At 45.8% G+C, this 13,432-nt stretch overlaps 1 protein-coding gene across 1 annotated transcript in view; it reads left to right on the top strand.

The window, feature by feature from the left end:
• Positions 1-458: 458 nt before the first annotated feature.
• The window catches only part of CPLANE2 (ciliogenesis and planar polarity effector complex subunit 2), a 137,629-nt gene continuing 124,655 nt past the window's right edge, over positions 459-13,432 (top strand). The window contains exon 1 of the mRNA XM_078642840.1: positions 459-498. The gene's annotated coding sequence lies outside the window, so the exon portion shown is untranslated. The remainder of the gene's footprint in view (positions 499-13,432) is intronic.

The following is a 13,432-nucleotide window of genomic DNA, read 5'->3' as shown; positions in this document are numbered from 1 at the left end:
TCGCGACAAAGTGTACTTACCAAGTAGGTGTCCTTCCCCAAACTCTCCCCTGAGCAGTCGTGTGTGGAGTCCGCTGTGCCTGAAGATAAAGGAGTCATGGGTACTCCCTGGGTACTGGGCGACAATGTCAGTGATGATGGTCTTGGCATTGCAGACCATCTGTATGTTGAGGGAGTGGTAGGACTTCCTGTTGCGGTACATATACTCCGTGGCAGCTGGTGGGCAGATGGCGACGTGGGTACAGTCTATGCAGCCGAGGACATGGGGAAAATGGGCTACATTGTAAAATTGTAGTTTTGTCAGGTCCAATTCCTGTTGGCTCGTGGGAAATGTGATGTGGCGGTGGAGCTGGGTGAGCATGGCGTCAACGAAAGTGTGGAGGCAGCGTGACATGGTGGGCTGGGATATCCCCCCAGCAGCCGCTACTATGCCCTGGAAACTGCCGGAGGCCAGGAGGTGCAGGCTGCACAATACCTGCACATGTGTAGGCACAGAATTGTTTCGCCTTGTTGGGTGCTGCATGAGGGGGTCAAGTTCATGTATCAGCCAGATGATCATTTCCCCATTCAGCCTGTATTTAGCATATATCTGTTCTCTGGTTTGGCCCAGCAAGGTGACCTGCTGCCGGTAAATCCTTTCCTGCCTCATGCGTCTCCTCCGTGCTGCTCGCTGTAGCCTTCGCCGCCTCACCACCATGTACATTTCTGGGATTGTGGAACGCCTAATGCTGCTGCTGAATGTCCTTATGTGTGATTGGTCAGGCCTGGACCTGTTGGTGATTGGCCAACTGTTTTTCAAATTTTACTTAATCATGGCTTTTATGGTTACCACCTGCTTTGAGTTGTCCTTAATTTGCGCCGCGCAAAAGTGCGATTTTGGGGGTTTTCGCTATTGTATATTTTTCATGAATGCCGATAGAGAATATATTGCGTTTCGCTATTCATTTCGCAGATTCCGTGGTTGGTCGCTATTTCCGTATCGCTAATGCTCGACTACCGGGAATCTGCGACTATTATTGCGTAATCACTATTATAATCGCTATTCTGTGTTTGCGAATTCGCTATTTTGTTCTTGAATGCCAATTCCGTATTTTGCACCCGCAATTGCATTTTCGCAGCCATTGCGGGCGCTATTTCGCTTCATGAATCAGGTTGATGGTTTTCAGGCTGTGGTTTTTGATTCCCCTTGCCCCACCTCACCAGGTGCCAAAAGCCCGTCATATCTCTGGACTTGCTTGCTTCGTATAACTCGTCCCAGTATTTATTGTCCCAGGCTTTTTTTGCTACGTGTTGCGTCCTTTTATAGTGTTTCCTAGTGCCCTGTATGGCCTCCCTATCAGTAGATCGCACTGCTAGAGCTAGGGATTTGTATGCTGACCTACAATTTTTATCATACCATGACTCGGGTTCCGTCTTCCTTTGCCAGAAGGGTTCTTCTTTTGAATACTAAAAAATTTACCAAGTTTAAGAAAAAGGGTCGAGTGAATATGAACTACCCTGGTATCGTAATCTTCATAGGATAACTGTCCCTGTATTTCTACAATTGCTTCTTTAACCAAAACATCCATTTCATTAATAGAATGGGGATTACCCAGACACTCGGCCCATCTTAACCGCCTTGTGTCATTTGTCATGACAATATCATCTACTATATCGTCTTTCAGTGTTCCTTGTCCCTTAAGGAGCAGTATCTCAAGGCTGAGCGGGTTGTGATCACTCTCTATTCGTTGAATTATAGTCATGTCACAGACAGAGGACCAGAGTTCAAGATTCACTAATATATAATCAATTCTACTTGTACTCAAGCCATTATTGAATGTTGGATTGCCCTGCTTGTCCCCTCGCGTTCTCCCGTTTACTGCTCTAAGCCCACATTCGAGACTAAAGGTCTTAAGTTGAAGGGCTGCTTGGGTCCACCTTTTTATTGGGGGTATATTTAATGGGGGAATTTGCCAGCAAGTGTCTTCAACCTCAGTGAGCTCTAGATCGCTGTGATCCAGGGGCTCAAAGGAGCAATTAAAATCTCCACATATTAGTACATTAGCACCTCCCCTCCAGGTTCTAACATAATGTCCCAGTGCCTCAACTACCTCTGACGTTTTCCCCCCTGGTTTCCCCCTAGCATATACATTAAAGATAATTAATTCACCAAAAATGGGGGATTTTAACTTAACCACCAATATGTCCTTGGAATTGGTTTCAAGTTGGGTTGTTGTGTATCTATCATCCTGCTTGACCCATGTAGTCAGGCCCCCCATTGGTCTTCCCTTGCTTAAATGGGTTGCCGCTAACGCGAAATGAAGATACCCGGGTCTATATTGTGGTTCAACTGCCCAGGTTTCCTGCATGGTGATTATCATATAATTATCAATAAAGATAGCCCAATCCCTGGACGCCATCTTATTCTTACGGCCTGCCACATTCCAGGATACCAAGAACTGACCCCCCGTATGTGTCTGTAATATATTGTGGACCTTATTGTCACACAAGCAAGCTTCCCCATGGAGAACAGTATACCCCGGCTGGTTCTGGCTAATATCCTGCGATCCCTCTGTCACTATTTCTCTTTCCTCAGCCAAACTACTAGTTAGATTGACGTTACCTGTACAGAGATTGGGTATAGCAATCTCTGTTTCCCTATTACTGACAACGTTGTTGATTGAATCATGCATTGTTTTCTCGACTAAACAACTTGATTGATGGTCATTTTCTATGCAATAGTTGGGTGTGACATTCACTATCTCTCCCACTCTATTGGGGTCGTTTTTCGGATCAGGGATTCCAGGTTCGCGCCGGGGGTAATGGGCTGGATTTAACGTTTCCTCTAATGGACTTATTGCAGTAATTAAAATAACTACCCTGGGAACTCCTTTCCCTTCGTCCACCTCTAGTCCATCTGAACTAGGGATAATTGCACCTCCACTCCCCTCCCCTCTATTCTGTAGTCTTCAATCGCATTCGTCGAGACCACTAAATATGTCATACCTGTTTGTTGTCTCCAATGGTGTGAATGGCATGAGATAGTTCATTCTACTATGTGCTGTTGGATTAAATCTGGGGGGTATGGTGTCCCACCCAGGTGTGTCAGGAGCTGGTATTGGATGATACATATAAGCTGGATTCCTAGTGTTCTCCATATTTAAAAAGTGATTGGTGGAGAAGGCGTGACTATGTATTGTTTGAGATGAGAAAACTACAGATCTCTGGTAGAAATATGTTAGAGGGCAGGGGGTGATACAGTTGTTAGCATTGCCCTGTGGCCAGTTTAATATGTATCGAACTGCATTTTGGGCCCTAAAGTTGACTTCAACCACATCTCCCCCGATATCCTTAGGTCTTCCACCTAACCACTGAAGGCGGCGAACATGAACTATATCGCCATTGATGTTGCTTGCAATTGGTCTGTATGATGTCAGCCAATGCATTACCTTATTCTTCAGTTGAAAAAAACCTTCCCGCTTATTCTCAGACAACTCTGGTACCTCAGTGCTCCCTTGATTCATTGTTTCCTGAGCTGTAGCTATTTCCTGTTTCCGTGAACTAGAACTGCCTGAAGTGCTACCTTGACTCCTGAAGCTTTAATAATTCTCTATTTCTGAAGCAGCACTGCCTGCAGTGCTACCTTGACCGCTGAGCTTTAGTAATTCCCTGTTCCTGAACTAGCACTGCCTGCTGTGCTAGCTTGTCTCCTGAAACTTAGCTCAGTTCTTGTTCCTGCCCCAGCATTGCCTTCAATGCTACTTTGTTTTCACTATTCTAGTATACCCTTCTAGCCTCCCCTTCTGTATATCCTTTTCCAGTCCCTGCCCTTCTTCCATTTACTTGGTTCCCTTTCCTAGTTTGCTGTCTTTCTTTTCCTGCTGTCTTGCTTCTAATTACCTTGTATGTTTGTTACTTGCTTTCTGCCAAGTGTGTCCTGTGATTTCTTTCCTTTCCTATTAAGCACTCCTCCTTGTCTATAGTGCTTGTGTTTAGTTCTACCCCCTTGCTGTTACTGCATTGCATGTCCCGGTTTGATCGCCAGGATCCGTGGGCACAGCTGACAACCTAGGTAATGTTTCTTGTTCACTGTGAGTATTGTCTTTGAGTTACATTTATAACATCACCATAGGTATCAGCTAAACAGACCCTGCCTTTGCAGGCATATCCTATATGTGGGTATCTGTAACAGCAATGGTGGGTGAGGAACTTACTGAGCTTCAGTCTTACCATGTGGAGCTACGGAAAGCTTTACCCCACATTCCTTTTATTGTTAATGTTGTTTTATATATATACGTCTTGCATATCTGTCCTGTGTGTAGTTTTCTGAATGCTAAATCACCTCTGAGGGCCTGTCCTTTCTGAGCTTTAACTCTCTTCTCTTGTACAGAGCTTCCTCCTAGGATTACTTTCTCCTTTGACTTGCTGTGTGATCTTAGGCAGCTCTGTACCCAGTATTCTGCCTACCTTGTCTTCCCTGACACCAGTCGCTGCCAGAGTCCCTAACACATGCCAGTGTCCCAGACTGAGTCCTGACACAAACTTCATGTCCAGTTACATTACTGCAATGTGGAAGTAGTGTGGAGTGAACTATAAGTTCACCACACCCTATCACCCACAATGCAATGGGTTAGTTGAAAGGTTCAACACAACCCTCAAGGGGGTGATCGTGGGCCTCCCAGAAAAGCTCAGGCGAAAATGGGATGTCCTATTGCCCTGCCTTCTCTTTGCCTACAGAGAGGTCCCACCGAAGGGGTTGGCTACAGTCCTTTGGAACTTTTGTTTGGGCATCCAGTTAGGGGTCCCTTTGGTGAAGGAGGGATGGGAGTTACCTCTCAAACCTCCTAAACAAGACATAGTGGACTATGTACTTGGTCTCTGCTCCAGGATGACTGAGTACATGAAGAAGGCCAGTAAAAACTTTGAGGCAAGTCAAGAATGGCAAAAAGCTTGGCATGACAAAAAGGCTGTTCTGACTGTTTATCAGCCAGGGCAGAAGGTGTATGTGTTGGAGCCTGTGGCCCCAGCAGCTCTCCAAGACAAGAGGAGTGGACCCCTGTACTATTCTTGAGCAGAAGTGGGATGTCACCTACCTGGTGGGTCTAGATACTCCCAGGATCCCCCATAGGGTGCTCCATGTGAACAGGCGTAAGCCATACATTGACAGGGCTGACATGGGCGTGCTCATGGCAACTGATCAGGGACAGGAGGAAGAGAGTGACCCTCTTCCTGATCTCTTCTCTCAGAACCCTGATGATGGGTCAGTTGATGGTGTAGCATTGGCAAGCAGCCTCATTGACTAGCAACATATTGATTGTAGGAAGGTCCTCAATCAATACAGACACATTTTCTCGCTCACGCCTAGTCAAACGACCTGGCGTACCCATGAAGTGGACACAGGTGAGAGTCTACCTCTTAAAAATAATATTCACAGGCAGCCTGGCCATGTCAGAGACTGCATCAGGACTGTCTTTAGCTCCACCTGGAAGAATCACCTGGTCCACATACAGAATGTTTTGGAGGCTCTGAAGAAAGCAGGCCTCACTATCAAGGCTACTAAGTGCCAGATAGGGCAGAGCAAGATTGTGTATCTGCCACATTGTCGGTAGAGGCCAGGTTCAACCATTCCAGAGCAAAATCCAGACCATCATGGACTGGGTTGCCGCTGCCAAGGCTTGCTGGTGCTCCCGCCGGACACTGACCCCTCAGCACTCAACATCCTTCGTGGGACAGTTCGTACCCAGCTCCTGGTCATCCTCAACGTCTCCTGATCCCTGTGGCTACAGAGTTAAGAACCCCCTCAATGCAACTGAAGCACCCGACATCATTGGGCATTCATCTACCGAGCCCCTGGTCACTCCTGTCCCATAGCTTTCAGGTACTCTTCAACAAGAATCCACCTTTGGATTCCAACAGACACTTTTCTCCCTTCCAGCAGTGACTCTTCTTCGAAGTCCTTCATTGAGATCGACAACTTTTTCCGATGCCACTTCAGACCTATGCACCCAGCTTACCCGGGATAGGTAACTCTGGTACTAGGGTATCCACGGGTGGGGTGGCTCTCCAACCTCCTAGCTTCCACAGGGTTTCTTCGGAGTCCACTGGGAAGGGTCCTTAAACTTTAAAACCTCAACTGCGACTTTCCCATAGAATTGTATGGAGCACACAGTTGTGTTCCCACACTGCACCCATCCTCCGTGGGGTCCCAACTTACTCGCCTTGGGTGGGTGGAAAATGTGCTTTTTATGTAAAGCGCTTTAGTGCAGGTAGGTTATGTTCAGGCTATATATAGCCCGAAGCCCTTCTGCCGCTCTCGCAGACAATAGTAGTGTATTCTAGCATTGGGTTGCAGCCTAACACTTCAACTGATAGTGAGACAATTTGCTGCATGGCTAAATACTTAGGCCCCAAATACGAGACCGATTGCATTGCAAATGTTTGTCTTTTCAGCAGCCAGTACTGCCTTCTTCTTGTCAGCAATTAACTTTTTCTAAAAGGTAACCAGCTGCAACTGGAAGGCCCTCTCCACCTGCCTGGACTCTTGCTTTGATGGGGACCAACTGTGGGCGGATATGCTGCTCCCTGCTCTGGACATTGCAGGTGATGCTGCTCCTTGGGGAGAACATTCCTCTGGCACTCTGGCTTCATCAATGTCCTCCTCATTATCCTCTTCAACCTCATTCTTCTTCTTCTTCTCTGAGGTTCATTGCAGATGATGGACTTACTCCCAGGTTCTGAGGACAATGTGGTAATCGGTCTTTTTCGACTGCTTGTTTAGTTTTAATCTTTATTGCTTGCACATGCTTCTTAGCACTGCCATGGAGAGGTGCTCCTCATTAGCCAGATCTGCCTCCATGATCTCAAACACTTAAGGTGAGAAAATTGAGTACAAGAATTAATTTAGAATTTTTTTTTTAAAATGACCCAATTGAAACCAAAAGCCATTTAAAAATCAAAAGGTTACTTTTGCTGCGAATTAAAAAAGGGTGTTTTAATTTCATATTAAATCACTGCATAGTATTGCAAAACACAAATCCTGGATCCCACACCTAAAATACCAATGTAAGACACTGGATTATTATTTGAGGTGGGTGACTACCCATCTCAAAGAATAATCACAACCCTTGTCTGGGTGAATCCTCAGTCATTCAATTAACCTTAACACAGCCCTCTGGTAGCTAGGGCACACAGAAGCCAGGCTTAACCTAGAGAAATGTGTAAAGTATGTATGCAGTACCATATCTGAACATCCAGGTAAGCCTGAAAAAACCAAAATGCAAAACCATAAAAGTCCCAATCAAAATTAAAAGAAAACAATATATTTAATAAACAAAATTATGCCAAAATGACAGAAGCCCAATAAGGTGAACCAAGATATGAGTTTTCAAAGAGCCAAAAAGCACAAAACACTTATGATAGTCTATGGACGTGGTAAGTCTAGACCTAAGCCCCCTTTGGGGCTGACCCCAATGGAGTGTTGGTCGGATACATCAACCAGGTTCATTCTGGTCAAAGATTTCAGTCAGTCAGCCAGAAACCGCTTTATTCGAGATAAAAACTCATAAAAGCAAAGCAAGTTAAACATAGTTTGAAAAAGCTTACATGAATCCAAGTTAAAAAATGACACAAGTAAAAAGTTGAAGATAAAATAAGTCATAAACAAGCAGCAAATGGAAGAAGTATAAAATCCAATTTCATACAATAGAATAAGTAAAATCAGTTAATATAAAGATAAAAAAGTAATGAGATCAATTGATAAATAACCTAGACAGGGTCAAAAGGCATCAGTTATATACATTATTCGGAAACAATCAATGAGCTACAGATCAATTTCTGCCTTAAAACCCATGCCCATCCCAAGTATTTAGCTACTGATATTAAGATAAATGGCATAGTGCTAGTACATATTAGTCATTCAGCTACGGAACTCCTACTAGTGCCCAGTAGCTTGCACATTGGTGCAAGCCAACCCCTCCTCGGAGTTGCATATACTGGGCAAACAAAAAGAAGGTGTACAAGAGTTTCTGTATGGTTCCCACAGGCCGGGCAGCTGTTGGTACTTGCCTCAGACCATCTAGAGGTCAATGCCTTCAACGGCAGAGAACCCGCTCTGAGCTGAAAATAGAGCTTCCTATCCGCCGGCTTGATAATGATATCCCAATAGGATTCAAATTTAGGGGCAAGTTTTGCCCCTAAGAAAAGAAAACCCCTGCCATAGTAGATGAATCAGTAACGTTCCATGCCTGGAACGCAACTTGTTCCCAATATTTCTCCTTCAAGATTTTCTTGGACGGGAATGAGATTTCTGCAGGGCAATCCCAGAGCATTTGCATGCCCAGAGCTACCAGACTAGTTCTTTACTGGACAAGCCAACGAATCTTATGGAAGGAGTCTGATTTTATAACGTCTAGAAACCCCGCAGCATATGTGGGAAGCTCAGGTGTTGACCAGAGCCTACACTAATATAAAATTAGTCGTAGCCTGGCAATATCAATAATAGCTTTCCTGCCCAGATCATATCATATGGCAATAGGGATGTGCTCTGCGGAAGACTAGTAATATTACGAAAAAACGTATTTTCAGATAGCGCTAGTGGTGCCAGTTTCTCAAAGCCCCATAGTTCAGCGCCATAAAGCACGGAGGACACCACTTTGGATTCGTAGACTTGCAAAACAGGCTGAATTGGTTGGGTCAGCGATTTTTTTGTTCTCCAAGTTAAGGGCTCCCGCAATCTGGCGATGCTTGAGAGCTTCTGTGTCTATGTGATGTTCCCAAAACTCTTCAAAAATTTCTAGAGCGCGCTGGAGGCCACTAGGGGTTTTGGAAATGATTAACATGTCATCCGCGAACATTAAAATCGGAAAATTCAGACCAGCTAAAAAAGGGGCATCAGTGTTTACTGGCAACAGACAATTGACAATACCATTAATATACAATGAGAACAGAGTTGGAGCCATGGCACAACCTTGCCTGACGCCACGCTCAACCGGGAAATCAGCTGTGACCCTACCATGTCCTCCCCACTGGATTTTTGCGTAGTTATCCTCGTGCAGCCGCATCACCATAGTTAAAATCTCCGCAGAGAGACCTAGTTGCTTTAGTGTCATCCATAACTTTGAGCGGGGAACAAGGTCAAAGGCTGCACGCAAGTCGACAAAGGCAGCATAAAGACTGCCTTTGCCCAGAATCACAGTCTTCCAGTGGAGGAGAGTAAAACGAAAGACTTGGTCGATAGTACTGTTAAATTTACGAAAACCCGCTTGGAACTGGGACAGTACATTATTCTCTTCGATCCAGTCCAAAATTTTGTTAAGGGTCATCCTCCCAATTATTTTCTGAATTGTGTCTAACAGACTAATGGGTCTGTAGTTTCCCGTTTGTGCCTTGTCGCCCTTCTTGTACACTGGAATTATCACCGCCCCCTTCCAGGAGACCGGGACCAGGGCACCTTGTGCTGTGGCATTTGCCAACAAAAGTATATATCTCCCCCAGCGGGCATTATCGTACAAAAAAACATCAGCAGGCACGCGATCGGGTCCCGGGGCTCTACCTCCTGCCACAACATTAAAGGCGATTGTGACATCATTAATGTTAAAAGCATCATCATTAAAAAAAGACAAGACTTGGTTCTTCCACTTGGCTTCCTACAAAATTACATGCATACTGCGGTCTAAAATAATCAATCCAACCATCTTGAGAAACATAATTTACAGGCTGTTCAGAATTGCCTCCTCTGCCCCACTTTATAATTTTCCAGAATAATCGGGAATTCTTGGTGTCGCTTGCTTCTTTGAGCTCCTGCCATCGACGCTCATCCCATAATCTCTTGGCCTTACAAATAGCCCTTTTATACATCTGTCTGCCACAGCCGACAGCATCCAAATTACAAGCCCTTATGGCCTTGCCCAAATCGGCTCTGGCTTTTCTACAATCTTCATTATACCACCTTGCCATTTTTGGGGTAGCTAATTTCTTAGTTTTGACAGGAGCTAGAAAATAAGCACTAACGCGCTTTAACAAACTGTCATGGATTGTAGTTACATGGTTCAGATCGGCATTGCCAACAACACCTTCTAGGGCTAGTAAGGCACTATCAACCTCCTTGGCTATTTTGTTCAACACCTCTGGGTTAGAGGCTACATTTGGCCATTTAAGACGTCTCATGTCATTGGCAGGTACAATAGTTGGGGGACAAGACTCAATACGATCAACATGAGGTGAGTCCCACTCCCACCAATCATGGGACACACAAAGGGGATTATAGTCACTTTCCATGTGATCGTTGACCACCATATCAACAATCGTATGCCAAAACTTCAGGCTACAAAGGGCATAATCAATTCTACCTTTGCTACGTCCGTTGTTAAATGTAGCAGCGCCAATTCTATCCTTTGAGGTCCTACCATTAAGTGCCCTCAGTCCCCTTTCATAACAAAGAGTGTTGATCTGGATAACTACCTCTGTCCATTTCTTGACAGGAGCAAGTTCAATGCCTGGCACCCCCCACTGACTATCTTCATCTTCATCTAGATAATGCCCATTGGCGGCTACAAGGGGCTCAAAGGTGGAATTTAGGTCGCCCGCAACAATTACATTAGTATCCTGTGAGTGAAGCTCTATAAGGGAGTCCAAGGCCGCTATAACAATCGATTTTCCCCCTCGGACCCCCCTCACATAGACATTATAAATGTCCAAGCATCCCATAGAACCTAAATCCAATCTTAGCACTTGGATATCACCACTCCCTGAGGGTAATTCTTTAATAACTAAAGGGAGTTGCTGTCGTACCCAAATTGTTAACCCACCCATTGCATGCCCCTTGACCCCCTTTATGGCAGGGACAAAGAAATTTAAGTAACCAGGGCAAAAATGAGGCTCAGATGACCAAGTCTCCTGGAAAAGGCAGACATCAAAACCTCCAATGAACGCTAACCATTCTGGAGATAACACTTTGGCTCCCAAGCCTGCTACGTTCCAGGAGATTAATGTCCCACCCACGGGTCCTCCACCCGCACAAGGGTTATTAGCTTCCCTCACAGGATTTGCCTTTGAACAAACACCAGTGGGGCAATCAAACCCTTAACAAGATGTTTTTCCAATAAAGGGGTCCACCACTCTAATTTTACCAATTTGTGCAACTACACTATTACTACTGGAGCCTGAACTACTATCAATAATTTTCTTTACTATATAAGATCCTCCCCTAACAAGGTCTCCAGAACTTGAATTAGAGGGAGGTAACACAGAAAGGGCTGGAAGTCAGTCAATATATTCAAGACCAGAGTACCCAGTGTTGGTAAACGATTTCTGCACATTTGGTAAATTAAGGGGCATTTTCCTCAGCTGGATACGGGATTGCGCTGGGGGGATAGTTCTTAATTCCAGGGCAAAAAGATTATCGGCCGATGACTCCGTTCTTAAAACCAATTCAATACAGTCATATTGGCCGACATCCGAGATTAGCCTAGTTACCTTGTTAATATCCTCCCTGATTACTGATCTACAGCCTCTAACATGGCCTAGCCAGGGGATGGCTTTATTGGTCAGGGAGTCGGGCGCACTCAAATTTCCTCCCAATACCCAACTTAGGCACATTTGTCATAAAGATTTTGTTAGAATTGTGGGGTCTGCTTAGTTCGACACCCTCTCTCCCATTTGGGGGTTTGCCTCTGTTGTGAACTTTGTCAATAGTGCCCCCCCTAATCTCTGAAATAGAGTGCTCTCTTACCGGTGTTCTTAACTGGTGTGTTAACTTACATTCCAGTGGTTTGGACAATTTATTTTGGGTTTTCCCTGGTACGCTTAGTCCATTTACCCTAGCCTGCTCCATGACGGTGGATTGGATATCCAACCCTAGCTATGTTGCCCTCTACTTGGGAACTTGACCTAATGCTACTGGCTATCAATGGGAACGCATTGCCATTAGGTGGACCAGGATTCTTTACAGGACGCGACCTCTCGCTTGTCTGGGGCCCCACCAGGGCAGATAAGTTTAAAATTAGGGTTTTCATAGACGCAATTTCATCTCTTAACAGGGAAACTAAACTCGTTAAAACACTAATCTCCTGCAAGGCATTATCGGACATAGTGCCAACTTGTGCTAAAGAAACAGATGGTTGATTTAGCAGAAGTTTAGAAGTAAGATTATCAGTGGGAGCTAGGTCAATATCAGCTGAGATAGGTACATCTGTCGCCGTACTGTCACTATGTATATTCGCTAATACAGAAAACCTGTTGACACAAGGTGTAGGTTGGTTAAATAAAAAGGACTGGCCGCTATCAACTGAAGTCAACTTATCAGAATTATTCACAATGGGACTATTAATTGGCACAGTTAGAGGTCGCCCTGTGCCAGAATCAGTTGCACCCTTGTGCTTCAGAAGAAACATAGCAGGAACAACTGGCAAAACATTACCCCCTTTTGCAACCCCCACCTCCTCTGTATTCAATTGTGCAGCAACATTGCTGCCTAAAATTGCCTCACATTCCTCGACCAAACTATCGATCCGATCAAGGACACAGTTCGTAGCTGCATGTCTGGCCACCTTTCTTGCCTTTTTACCCTTTCGTTGCTTAGTAGAAGCCCCGGAGTCAGCTCTCCCACTCCCCTCCTCCATTGACTTGCGCTTCCCCATGTTCCTACTGGCAAAATGCGAAACGGTTAAAGTACAAAGATATCTCCTCCTATCTAGCAGTCCAAATAAATGACCATGGGGAAGAATGTGGCCTCCAACTTTCAAAAAGCAAACATCACGTGTAGGGGAACAGTACCTTTGTATGGGATACAGGAGTTGTTCCACCAGCTAGCAGGGCGTTTTTTTAGATGAAGACTCAAAAGGGGGGTGCCCTGCCCTGGCTCTTTCTGGTGCTGACCGGCGCGGGCCTCTGGTGTTTTCAAGTGCCTCCCGGCGCAGGCAGCTGACACGACACGCTGCGCCACTAAAGGATTCTGGGGGCTGTAGTCCCCGTCCAGATCCCGACGTGATGGTGGCAACGAAGGTCCGGAAGCCCAAGCTGAAATTCTTCCCGGTACTGGCACTCTGACCAGCAGGGCAGCAACAAAGATCCTTTAATGAGGCAGCAAGGTGAGCACAGTATCTCTCGTATACAGGGCGGGTAAGCTTTGCGCCGGTCAGAGCACTGCGGGGTGACAATGTGGGTGGGCGCGATCGCTCCCGGTCATACAATAAAAAGGCCTCACCTGGTAGCAGGATGTGCAGGGTTGCAGTAGATCCAGTGGGGCCAGCTGCCCGCACTCCGCGACCACCCGCGACGCACTGGGGGAGGGGCGGGCACCACACTGCGGTATCCGCTTGAGGCATTTCTCCAACACTTACCCCCTGCAAGCAGTCCTTGGCCCAGGAGATGGCAAGGACAAGACAAGCGTTCTACACTCCGGGCACACCAAACCACAAACCACAAACTTCCCACACGGCCGTCTCACTACCCCGGCC

Source organism: Lissotriton helveticus, chromosome 5_1 (assembly GCF_964261635.1).
Source record: "Lissotriton helveticus chromosome 5_1, aLisHel1.1, whole genome shotgun sequence".
NCBI classification, from domain to species: Eukaryota; Metazoa; Chordata; class Amphibia; order Caudata; family Salamandridae; genus Lissotriton; species Lissotriton helveticus.
Note: the sequence above shows the minus strand (reverse complement) of the source record. Positions and strands in the feature narration are given on the sequence as shown.